Here is a 13341-nt window from a genome sequence, read left to right as displayed (position 1 = left end):
TAAGGACAATTTGGCTATAGTCACTGTGCCAGGTTGTTGAGGAGCAAAGACCAACACTGACTCCCTAATAAGACACCATTCCCTGGGACAATCACCCATAGTGATTTACTAGTAAAAACCTTTGCTCCCCATCCCCATGATCTTATTCTCTTCTGGTCTAAAGATTTTAGTTCCAGAAGGAGGAATGTTTCCAGCAGGAAAGACAACAATGATTTTATTAAACTATAAGTTCTGATTGCCTCCTGGCTATTCTGGGTTTCTCATGCCTCTCTCCTCTACAGGAAAAGTAGGTAGTTATACACATGACCAGTTGCAGAAATCAACACTATAATAGTTATGAGTATTTATGCCTTATTTTATTTATAAATGTTTCTATGTATACTAACAGAAATTTTTATTTTCTTCATCTCTTGTCTCCTTATCATCTAACATAAGATATATGAATGAGAGTTAGCTTTATATCACAGTATTTAAATGATAAGATATCAAAGGAGAAAAATGAACATTTTCCAAGGACTTTGCATGGTCTTCTGGGGAAAAGGTCAGCATGTTTTTGGTTGAATGTAAAACGGTTTTCTCGTTTTAGTTGTAAGTATAACTTTGTTATTACCTTTATTTGGAAACAAAACATGGTCCAAGAAGATCCATACGGATGGCAAGTCAACAAAGAATGGACTGTGATGATCAGTTTGTATGTCAACATGTCTAGACTGTAGTCATGAGCTACTCAATCAAACACTAATCTAGGTATTGCTGTGAAGGTATTTTATAGATGCAGTTAAAGTCCATTATCAGTTGACTTTAGGTCAGGTAGTTTATCCTAGATAATTTGGGTGGGCCTTATTCAACCAGTCAAAAGAACTTAAGAACAGAAATGAGGTTTTCCTAAGGAAGAAAAAATTCTACCTGCGGATAGCAGCTTCAGCTCGTGCCTTAGAGCTCTAGCCTGCCCTTCTTGGCGTCCTGCCCTATGGACCTCATACTTGCCTTCCCAAACCTCACAATTATGTAAGTTAATTCTTTACAATAGGTCTCTTAGTATACCCCTCCTACTGGTTCTATTTCTCTGAACACGGACTGATAGAATACGTTATATGGCTATCACAAGCATAATAATATGTGAGAAACTTTGAATAGTACTCAGCTGGATTCTGATGGTGCCATCCAAGTTTTCTTTAATGGCCCAGACAGTTCACCTGCACAGATCTGAAACTGAATCCCATCTCCATCACTTTCTAACCGGGTGATTTGGGACAAATTAGTTAATCTCACTGAGCTTCTGTCTGATGTATACCAGACAACACTGACCTTGTGGAATGTTAGTAGTGTTAAACAGAGAAACTAGTACGATGCCTGGAGTGTCAATGCAAGGAGTATCTTCATCGTTATGGCAATTGACAAGCCCCTTAGTCAAATGTGACTGGAAGATTGTTTGGGGGCACAATATAGTCTTCTTTTGTCAAGCTAGTCTACCATCTTCTCTCTTGTATTATTCCTTTACCGTGTGGTCCAGGCTGGAGCTGGTTGCGTCCTTGAATCAAATAACAAATAAATAACCAGAAAAGCTATAGTCTTTACCTGAAGTTGTCCAATTCAGATTTTTTAAAACAATAATAGCAACTGTTAATTTTAAGGAGGAATTTTTTTTTCTCCCAATAGTTTCTGGAAGACATCTGCCTCGAATCACTTAAAATGAGGGAAGTTCTGGGGCGCCTGGGTGGCGCAGTCGGTTAAGCGTCCGACTTCAGCCAGGTCACGATCTCGCGGTCCGGGAGTTCGAGCCCCGCATCAGGCTCTGGGCTGATGGCTCAGAGCCTGGAGCCTGTTTCCGATTCTGTGTCTCCCTCTCTCTCTGCCCCTCCCCCATTCATGCTCTGTCTCTCTCTGTCCCAAAAATAAATAAACGTTGAAAAAGAAAAATTTAAAAAAAAAATGAGGGAAGTTCTTCTGTATTTGCAGGGTTCTTTCTGTAAGCATCCTCTGTCTCATGCTTTTTTGTGCTGTTATAATAATAACTTTCGCTCTTAAATATTTTAGTGTATTTAATGTTCACACCAACCTTATGGGATATATACGATAATTATCTCCTACCTTACAGATGAAGGAATAGGCACAGGGAGCTTAAGTAACTTGTCCACAATCACATGGCTAGACAGTGGCAGAGGTAGGCTTTGAACCCCAGCAATGTGACTCCAGAGTCTGTGTCCTTGACCGCTATATCACACGGCCTCTCATTACCGAGCCTGCGCCATCTGCCAAGAAGAGTAATTAGGTCTGGAAGGACAATGGATCTGCAGCTAAACAGAAGCCTGGGTGATGGGATGGGTTCTATGTGCTCATCAGCAAGTGATATTACATGAGTGTAACTTTCCCGGGAAAAAAGCTGCACAAGGTGGCCTGGGAAGAACTTATCCACTCCCTGCTGAGCATTAGAGACCTGGGAAGCCTCTGGCTTGGCTTCCTTCTGTGGAGGTGGGAGATGAGTTCAAACCACAAAGCCTCTGCACATTTTCCTGAGATGATGACAAAAGTGATAATTTGCTAAAAACGGTTTTGTTTTTGCAAACACGACAAGTCATCTGCAGAAGTTAGCAGAGCCCAACTCCCAATGACTGAGATGGAGCCCATTCAACACTCTGAATGTTTTCAGTCCACCAAAGGACCATCCCCACTGGAGCCTGCGCGCCCCCAAGGAGAGGGATCCAAGAGAAAGGGCTGTGCTCTGTCCATGGTATCTGTGGGGGTATCGTGACTTTGGGGTAAAGGAGGGAGGGAGAGAGGAGTACAGCCCCATATCCCCAAACGCTGACTATGGCCTGGCAGCCAGGCCTCAATCCCAGCATGATATGAAGATTCTCCAACCCTCCTCTGTACAACTATTTTTCCCTGTAGGAACCCAGTGGCCTAAGCTCACTACTCATTTCCATGAAGTGTGCTCTCTAGAAAGGTCCACAGGACACCCACTATATATAACCCATCTTCCTCTTGCAGGTTGATTTGCAGCCTAATCCTTGACCATGATGTAGTAGATGGCTGTTGCCCATGACAGGATTTTGGAAACCCAGGAGCAAACTGAGAACAATTTTGTGTGTCAAAAAAAATCATTCTCTAAGTGCTCCCGCGCTCCACAGGGTGTTTGTCTTATCTAACGAGGCCATCATTCTCAACTTTGGTTGTCATAAAATCATCTGGGAGCTTTAAAAGCATTCCAATGCCCATGTTGCACCCCAGACACCTAAATTAAGATCCCAGAAGCAGGAACCAGGTCTCTATGCTTGTTACCCTCCCTCCCCCCTGCCCCTGCCGGGGTGATTCCCATGTGCAACCAGGTTGAAAGCCACTGGGCCAAGGCCTCATGGGCATGATGAGAATATTTATCATCTCCCTCCAGGAGACGCTTAAGTCATTCCAAAAGTTCTAAGCATCATGTCCAGTCCCTGTGGACTGACAGACTCTTCTCTCCATTGAGAGGTTACTCTCATCTGGGGGAGGAGTGGGGTTCCTCTGAGAAGAACCAGAGCAGGATGGGTTTGGGTGTGCACACACGCTCCTCGGGGGTGTGGACGTGTGGTTCTGTTGCAGCGAGGTTTCAGGATAATCCGGGACAGTTGTGCGACTGAGAAAGCATTGGTCCCCGGAAGACTAGTCCTGCATACTTCCAGGTCCCGCCACACACCAGGTGCCGTGGGTGTGCCAGGGAGTGCCCCTTGCTGGAGGAGACACACTGCTCACCTCTCTTTCTGCTTCTCAACATGCTCCCGTCCGAGAACTCCCCATCACTAGCGAAGCTGTGAGGCGAGGCCCTGTGGCTCATCGCTGCAACGGGAGGGAATCAGCAGCCCTGCCTGGCACGGACACATAGAGGTCCTGTGACAAAGCTGACTTGTTATTGGACCAACACCCCCTCCCTGCTGCAAGGGATACTGAAATCATGACTGGGATATTCAGGAGTGTTTAAAATGGTACAGGTGCACAGTATAGGTACCTGTTGAGGACAAAGAAGGCCAGAGACTTCCCAGGTCTCTAATGCTCATTGTAGTTACACTCCTGCTTCCCAGGAAAAACAAACAAACAAACAAACAAACAAACAAACAAACAAACAAAAACAGTCTTTCAAGTTTCCAATATAGGGGCAGTTTTGCCAATTTTTACAAAGTCACAGTGTGGGGGAGCCTGGGTGGCTCAGTCCGTTAAGCATCCGACTTCAACTTGGGTCATGATCACACAGCTCATGAGTTCGAGCCCCACATCGGACTCAGTGCTGACGGCTCAGAGCCTGGAACCTGCTTCGGATTCGGTGTCTCCCTCTCTCTCTGCCCCTCCCCTGTTCATGCTCTGTCTCTCTCTCTCTCTTTTTTTTTTTAATTTTTTTTTCAACGTTTATTTATTTTTGGGACAGAGAGAGACAGAGCATGAACGGGGGAGGGGCAGAGAGAGAGGGAGACACAGAATCGGAAACAGGCTCCAGGCTCTGAGCCATCAGCCCAGAGCCTGACGCGGGGCTCGAACTCACGGACCGCGAGATCGTGACCTGACTGAAGTCGGACGCTTAACTGACTGCACCACCCAGGCGCCCCTCTCTCTCTCTCTTAAAAGGAAATAAACATTAAAAACTAATAATAAAAATAAAAAGTCTTAGTGTGTAGGAAAAGGAACTAACACGTACGAGCATCTCTGTTAGAAACTCCACATGCATTAAATGATCTAATCCCAAATAGCCCCAAACATAAGATAGGTATTCTTATTCTATTTACAAATCACAACACTAAAGATGTCAGACATTAGGTAAATTTCTCAAAGGCGGGGAAGAGTGTCAGAATTGCTGTTCACCTCACCTCTTTCTGACTCCAGAATCTGATCTTTCCTCCAGACTAGCTTGCTCCAGGGTCCAGGGTCTATGTTGAGGCTTCATGATGTAACTACTGTTAGCGTTAATGCTGTGACTCCCCATTTCTCAAGCACTCTTTGTGCCCTGGGTATTCTGCAGAAGCTATCTTAGTTTTCGCCACGGCTGTGGGATGCGAGCAGTATTCCGTCCATTTCACTGATGGGCCAACAGGGTCGGGGAAGTTAGGCTGGACCCACAGCCGGTAAGTACAGTCGGATCTACTCCCCAGGTCTTCACCTCGCCATTCTTCCCTGAGGGGCCTCAGGAACCTTCAAAAGCCAAAGTGATAAGGGGCTCATGATAGAATTTCAGCCTTCAATAGGGTGTGGGAGGTTTTAGGGGATAGAGATAGGGAATTTCCACTGACCTCAGACCACACTGCACTGGGGGCATTTTCTCGCTCCATCTATACGTAAGGGCTGCTGAGAACTTCCAGAGTGAATTCAGGATTCGGAGTGGGCTGCAGACAAGGCAATGGACGGTAAGAACTGTGTCACTTACTTTGGAATGTATTTAGAACACTGCCGCAGAGAGCTTTTGCACGTTCCCTGTACCCCAAATTTACATCTACTCCATTGTCCTCATCAGGCTATGATGTATCGCAAAGGCTGACAATAAATACTTTCCTCCTTTGATAATGGCAACAGACAAGCTCCTTCTAAAAGGCATTCAAAGATGATAAGCACGCACGCAGCCGGATTGCGGACATTCGCGGGCCAGCCATGAACAATATTTATTATTCTTATTATATATTTGCGAGTTTCTAAATGAAAAAAACTCTCTTCTTGAAGGCTTCCACGCCCTTACTTTCGGCACCCCCTCCCTCCTGTCCTTTCTATTTTGGCATTTCATTTGCAAGAAGTCCCCATCTCCCTTATTTACATGTGAAAAACCTGGAGCATCATGTGGTGAGGGTTCGGCAGACACTGAATTCCATTCAATTCTCATTTCCTCTCTGACAGTCACCATTGAATCAATCATGTTCTCCCTGCCCTCTCTCTGACCACCTCGGAGATCCCAAATCGCTTTTCATCTCATGTGTCAATCACCCTCAGACCATGTCCACTTTTCATTACTAACACGCCATCACATGACCCTCTAATCTGTCACTTTCTGACAGCGGTTAGTGTGCCAATTGATTTAATTAGCAATCAATTAGCTTGTTACTATTGGAAGTAATTACCTTTTATAGAGAAAAGAGTGCAGCTGGTGAGGGCAATAAAATTGCACTAATAAAACTGCATCTACTCCCCTCTGTACAGCAGAGCCACTGCACTCAAGGGCTGGCCAAATTATGGGTGACACACACATCTTTTGAATAGCCCCCCGGGGATGTATTTCCCCTCCTTATTACGTGCAAAGCCCCTCTGTCATTGATATTACCCAGAACTGGTATTTTGAGGGGAAGATTGGGTTAATCGGTTGTGTTCTTGCCTTCAGAGCATGGACTCCTCAAAAGGCGTTAAGGTTTGAAGTAAGGAGAAAACTTGGAAACACAGCTAGACCCTCCCTTTTCCAAAACACAGAGCTATTAAGGCCCGAGGGAGGCCAAGTGACTTGCCCAAGGTCACACAGCCAGCCAGCGCCGGAGTCCCCTCCACGCTGCCCTTCCACATGTTGGGAGGGGAAGGATCAGCTGTGTCTGCCAGAGGGGATGTGGGGGGAGGGCTCGTATTCCAGGGGAAGCCTCTCATGGTCTTGAAGGCAGGAGCCACTGTGATTTTAGAGTCGCATTTTGAACCTGAGCAGGAAACTCTGCCATCCAGTGAGACGTGGGCATGGTGCAGCTTGGGTGGCACAGAAATGCAGAGATTTTCGGCACAATCGCCGCTTCCTGTAGACACGGACTTAAAACGGACCCTCGACCACCCCTGACCCAGGGCTACAGTACATTTCCCGTACTTTCGCTATTAAATTCAGCCTCCAAACTGCTCCCCAGGCGCGCCATGACTCGCTACATTAGCTCCGTGGTGAAGGGGAGGGAGTAATGAGATGACTAAGGAGACCCGGATTCCATTCATCATCCTGTTTGCTCCAATATAAGTGTTCTTTTATCAGCAGTATTGGTACTGATGTCATCGCAGGAGGCATAAATCACCCCACCAGTGACAGGGTCCTATTAAGGGTCACGGCCTAAAATCATTATTGACAAATTAAGGATCACACTTGGCCATTTCGTCGGCGTGCCCTCAATTGGGGGTACGGCCTGGTTCCTGTATCTGGTCAGAAATTAAATAGTCATTTAGCGCCCTGAACAGCCGCGGGGATTAATTCAGAGAGCAGTCACCTCTTCCTCTCCCTCAAATTTGAGAAACTCGCAGCGGAGTTGGGCAAAAGCAAGGAGTCTTGTGTCCTCATCATACATTTTCCTCATTCCGGCGGCTGCAGGGACACATTACATGACATTATAGAGTGCCTAGTGGCACATCCTGGTTTGGATGGGGACAGGCAGCTGGGGGCTTGTCAGAGAATTACTGAGAATTCTCATTTGGAATGCTGTCACTTTGGTCCTTGTCCATCACCACCTAATGTGACCGCAGACGACTTTTTTGGATGGCAGGCGAAATGTAGATGAGGGGACAAGGTAAAGAATTAATACCAGCATATTTTTCTATAAATGTGGTACCCCTTCCCCCCCCCAAAAGAAAAATGGCTTTTCCTGTGATATTTGGCAAGGTTAGTGCTCTTAGGTTTTTTGGGGTTTTTTTTGTTTGTTTTTGTTTGTTTGTTTTTTAGGGTAAACACCCAAATCGGCTTTGTACTCAAGTCACTTCTAGTATTTGAACTTCAAGCACTTATTTATTTATTTATTTATTTATTTATTTATCGAGAGTGCAAGCGAGCGGGAGAGAGAGGGGCAGAGGAAGAGAGAGAGAGAATCACAAGCAGACTCCATGCTGAGCCCAGCGACGTGCTGGGTCCTGCTCCCCTGGGCTCATGACCTGAGCCGAAATCAAGAGTTTGACGCTCCACATACTGAGCCACCCACATGCCACAAGTACTCATTTTAAGAAAGTGATCTGGGCACAGAAGCAAGAATAGGACTCTTAAGCTGTGAATCGTTGGCAGGTTTTCAGCATCCCGTGAGTCATTTTAGATAATATAATCTGAAATGATGCTGAAAGTTGTTTACAAAACACCTGAATAAACAGCCTTACCAAGTCCTTGGTTGGCAGGCATCAGTGTTGTTAAGATGGCAGTTTGCTCCAAGTTAACCTACAGATTTAAAGCAATGCCGTATTAATTTTAATGGCATATGTCCGTGGGTGCACATGAACTTCATAAAGTGATTCTGTAGTTTATATGGAAGAATGAACAAGTAAAACTATGCAGGAAAATTCTATAAAGAGTGAGAGAAGATTCCTTCTTCTATAAGATTCTAAAAGGTATTACAAACCTGTAGTAATCAAAACAGTGTGGCAACAGCATCAGAATAGATGTGGGAGATCATGAAAAAAGAAAGTCCAGAAATAAATACAAGTATAAGAATTTAGTACATAATAAGACGATACTTCAAATAATAGAGAAAAAGTTAATTATTTGATATTTGATATTATAAAACTTGGGTTAACAGTTTGGAGAAATGATTACATTGCTAATGTATACTTTATGAAAACTTAACTTCCTTAAAATATAAACATAAAGGGGCACCTGGGTGGCTCAGTCGGTTAAGCGGCCGACTTCGGCTCAGGTCATGATCTCGCGGTCTGTGGGTTTGAGCCCCGCATCAGGCTCTGTGCTGACAGCTCAGAGCCTGGAGCCTGTTTCAGATTCTGTATCTCCCTCTTTCTCTGGCCCTCCCCTGTTCGTGCTCTCTCTCTCTCTCAGTCTCAAAAATAAATAAATGTTAAATATATATATATATATATATATATATATATATATATAAACATAAAATATAAAGCCACAAAAGTAATGAAGGCACTTTCAGGTAAAAATTTATATACTTTTAGGAGAGGGAAGGCCTTTCTAAATAGGACACCTAAACCAGAAACATAAAGCTATACAAGTGTAAGATTTAATTACATAGTAATTATGTAAACATGGCAAAAAATTAAGATTAAAAACAAACCACGAGGGGCGCCTGGGTGGCGCAGTCGGTTGAGCGTCCGACTTCAGCCAGGTCACGATCTCGCGGTCCGTGAGTTCTAGCCCCGCGTCAGGGGCTGATGGCTGATGGGCTGATGGGCTGATGGCTCAGAGCCTGGAGCCTGTTTCCGATTCTGTGTCTCCCTCTCTCTCTGCCCCTCCCCCGTTCATGCTCTGTCTCTCTCTGTCCCAAAAATAAATAAACGTTGAAAAATAAATAAATAAATAAATAAATAAATAAAATGTATGAAGTGGACAAAGGGTATATAAAGAGTGGCTACCCCAATAGAAAACAAAAGTAAGCCAAAGTGCAAATAGCATACAGTACTTACTTAAAAAGGAAAATGAATAAGCAATAGATATAAAGACCATACGAGTAATTAAGAAAATGAATTTGAAATAATAAAAAAAAAGAAAAACACCACTTTCCTGTATCAAATTAGAAACATGTTTAAATAATACACCGTGCTAGTAAGTATGGGAGGAATTAGGCACATTCATATTTTGTGGATGGGTATAAAAATTGTTGGGGTGTTCCCGAAAAGTAATTTGACAAGGCATCAAAATTGTTAAAAAGTACTGTTTTTTCTTTGATGAGCAACCCAACCACTAAAACTTTATCCTAAGAAACAGTTAAATATGTAAATATGTTCTTAACAGATTTTTCATGAAGTGCTGCTTAAAACGTTTTTTAAAATTGCAAAGAACCTAATTGTCCCATAGTAGGGAAGAAGAATCTTTAACGCGTATTATTTATTATAAAAGTGAAAATAACCTGAAACTTCAATGGTGGGTTATTAGTTTGATAGCTTCAGAAAGATGTTCGCGATATCTTTTGGAACAAAGAGCAGGTAGCACAGCATGAAAATATATACATTTGCAGGAGCAAAAATGTATATACACATAATTAAACTCAAGTAGACTTCGATCTGCATATCCAGTTTAATTTACTTCAACTTGAATATGGTTATGAATTTGAGTACCTTATATTACTTTTTTTTTCTTTCTTGAAAAACAGTGCAAATGATAATTTTGCTTATGTGGGCAAACTGCACACGGAAAGAAAATGTTAATAACTAGCCATGTAATAAAGAAGTGATTTCTTTTGGGGCTTGAAGCTCAAGCTTTCAAATTTATACTGTTTCCTTGTGGAATTATTTGATCAAGCTGAAATTAAACCCCAAAGATCTAACTGGGTCTGGTCAGCCTTCTTCGCTGACCCAGATAACCACCGGAACTTACATCTTCTGCAAAAGCAGAAAACCACAGTGATGACAGCAACCTTGCATGGGATTCATCATTTATTCAACTAATATTAATTGAGCACCTTCGTTTATCTCAGTCACCTCCCTGGTGGGATAGATTGCTCATATAGCGCTCTGAACAAAACAGATAGCGGGAACAAAGAGACAAAGCCTGGGTGCCAGGAAGGGGAAGGTGCGGTCTGAGAATACAGTAACTCTGATCCTGAGCGTCAGCAACCGCTAAATTTTTGAGTCAGAATTTTGTCGCATTTATCCCAGCGTCTTCACACCATGTGTATAACATTTAGTGCAATTTACATAATAAAGTATACAGATAACATAAGGCATAATCCAAATGCAATTGCTAAGGGACGGAACGGACCCCACGTGATTCCCTCGGTGAAGAGCCTCAGTTCTGTCAGTTGGATGGGTCTGCCATACACATTGGGAAGCTGGTTCCATCAAGAGTAACTTCTCTGCTTTCCAGGGTGGTGGTCCGCCCTGGTGAAGAGACTGGGGGAGATGGAGAATGGCAGGTATTCATCCTTTGGAGCTGAATCTGGTGGCATGGGCCGCCATTCTTAAGTGCCTCTTGCAGAAGGTTGATGGGATTGGTAAGCCAGAGACCACCCAAGCAGGGCAGGAGGCCCAACACAAATATCGATGCCTGAAAGATGGAACTAGGAAACTGGAAGGCCAGGGCAAGGGAATGAGGGCCAAGATAAAATGAATACCTGGAGGGCCATTTTGGTCCAACCGCTGAAGGCAAGGATTATTGCCTTTGGCGAGCTCCTGTCCTCTCTGTGTTGGGTTTTCTCAAACTCTGGCCCCATTCAAACGCCATCTGGAATCTTTACTTAAATCAACTTTCTTTTCTTGCCCTATGTAAATTCATTTAAAATGAAAATTTTAAACTTCGCACACTGCTGTTAAATGGAAAACCAGTCTCGTTCACCTCAAAGAGAGGGTAACTATAAAAGTATAGATAGTAAAAAACAAACATTAATATTGAACATTTCCTGATGAAAGCTCTGAGCCCAGAGCTTACTGTCACGTTGTTAAAAAGGAACTTTAGCCTGCGTTAGGGAGGAAGAAAAGACCAGCACAAATAGGGACCCTCCTTGAGCTTATCAGAAAGACTGAAAGAGCATTCCAAAGGGGGCTGCTCTCATTCTTGGTGGCCTTCAGTGGTTTTTACCTGCCTTTTTGGGGTATAATACCTAAAATCACATGCCAGATCTTATGAACCTCCCTTGGCGTGTCCTCATTTCTCAGGACATGCTGGTCGGAGGCTCTGGGTCGGGTGGCTGTCAGAGACAGGGAGCAAGGTGCCCTGAAACAGAAGGGCCATGGTGCCCCGAGCCCAGTCTCAGTCTCAGTGCCTGATAGCTGCAGAGATGATGGCTGGTCCTGTTTGCCCGGGGAACAAAAGCACTCAAGAGAAGACTCTAAGACCAGGCTGTGAGCAGACATGTCCCTGTTACTCTGTGCAAAGACCTCCGTTCAGGGCTCACAAGACAGAAGCAGCCTTGACGCTGGACAGGCTGACCCCAACGGGGGTTTTGAGAAAGATGGGTCATCTCCCCTGTCCCTAAGGGAGATGCGGAAAAGGATAGAAGGGTGGGCTCTGGACAGTCAAGTCAGCCACCGGTGCGGTGAGATGTCACTTGGACCCCTGGCTCAGCGAGGCAGGAACGTGTGGGAGAGCCGGGTGCTGGGGCTCACGCCTCACCTCTCCCTCCTCCTCCACACTCCGCCCTGCTCTGGGCAGAGCCTCGGGTCGTTAGAACAGGAGGCCTTGGGATCATCTGCCCAAGCCTCCCACTGACAAACGGGAAGACTGAGGCTTCAACCGAACGCAGCAGATCCAGACCACAGGGCTGGTTCTCGCTTCCTTCCCCGTTGAGGGGCAGGACCTCCCTGCTGACAAGCACTTGTCCACCACCTGCCGGCCCAGCACCTCCTTTGTGCTCCGGAGGCCACCAGGAGGAGGCAGGCCCCTGACTGTCCTCCGGGAGCAGTTAGGGCTGGTGACCGTGAGATGAGATGACACAGATGGTGGCACTGATTTGTTCAGCCAACCGTGCTCTTACTTTGGGGACCTCTCCCGGGAACCCTGCAGCGCAGAGAACATCCGCTTTTCCTTAAAGAAAAGGAAATAAGGGGCGCCCGGGGGGCTCCGTCTGACTCTAGGTTTCGGCCCAGGACATGATCTCACCGTGTCGTGAGTTCAAGCCCCACATCTGGCTCCATGCTGACAGTGCAGAGCCTGCTTGGGCTTCTCTGTCTCCTTCTCTCTCTGCCCCTCCCCCACTCATGCTGTCTCTGCCTCCCTCAAAATAATTACATAAACTTAAAAAAAGAAAAAGAAAAAAAAGAAAGGGAAATAAAACCCTTTCTCGGAGGTACTAAAGAGTCACAGTACCCTCCCTCACCGTCTTTTTCAGCAGCGTGGTTTCAGCCCTAAATCCTCAGAACTTTCCTTCTGGAACAACTGACCCCACCTGGCTACCTCCTGGGCCTGGCCCTCACAGTCCTGCTCCCTCACTCACCCTGCTCTGAGAAGACAGAGGGAGCATGACATACTCCTCTTCGCTACAGCTCGCAGCTCAGGCCCCCTGTCCCTACCCCACGTCCATGATGCTCTGTAAAGGCTTGACCAAGGAACGGCCATATTTGGCCTCTGTCCCACTTCTGTAAACAGAGAGTGTTAAATTATCAGAACTCTCAGCCTCCTTCCAGCTCTCAAATCCCGAAAACGGAGGTGCAGAGAGGGCGGGGCGTGGGGGGTGCGGGGCGGGAAGAAGAGGAAGAGAAGTGGTTTTCCTGAAAGGACGGAGGAAGAGAGCTCAAACATGAGACGCTTGGTGGGGACAGTGGGAATTGTCACCTGGCACAATGCTCACCTCCTACCATGGGCCGCCATAGAATAGCTTCCCCACTGGCTGCCTAGCCCTGTCAAGGAATGGGCAAATGGCGTGAAGGTGTTCAGAGCATGGAAAGCTTGATAGCTTTGGAGTGGACGCGGGGTAGGTACCAGCAGAGGAAAGAACCAGGATGAGGTACTCTGATTGCACCACGCTGCTCATCAGCCCAGAGTCACAGGCATCCTTAGCCACC

This window comes from Herpailurus yagouaroundi, unplaced genomic scaffold (genome assembly GCF_014898765.1).
Source record: "Herpailurus yagouaroundi ecotype Mexico unplaced genomic scaffold, PumYag 140, whole genome shotgun sequence".
NCBI lineage: Eukaryota > Metazoa > Chordata > Mammalia > Carnivora > Felidae > Herpailurus > Herpailurus yagouaroundi.
Note: the sequence above shows the minus strand (reverse complement) of the source record.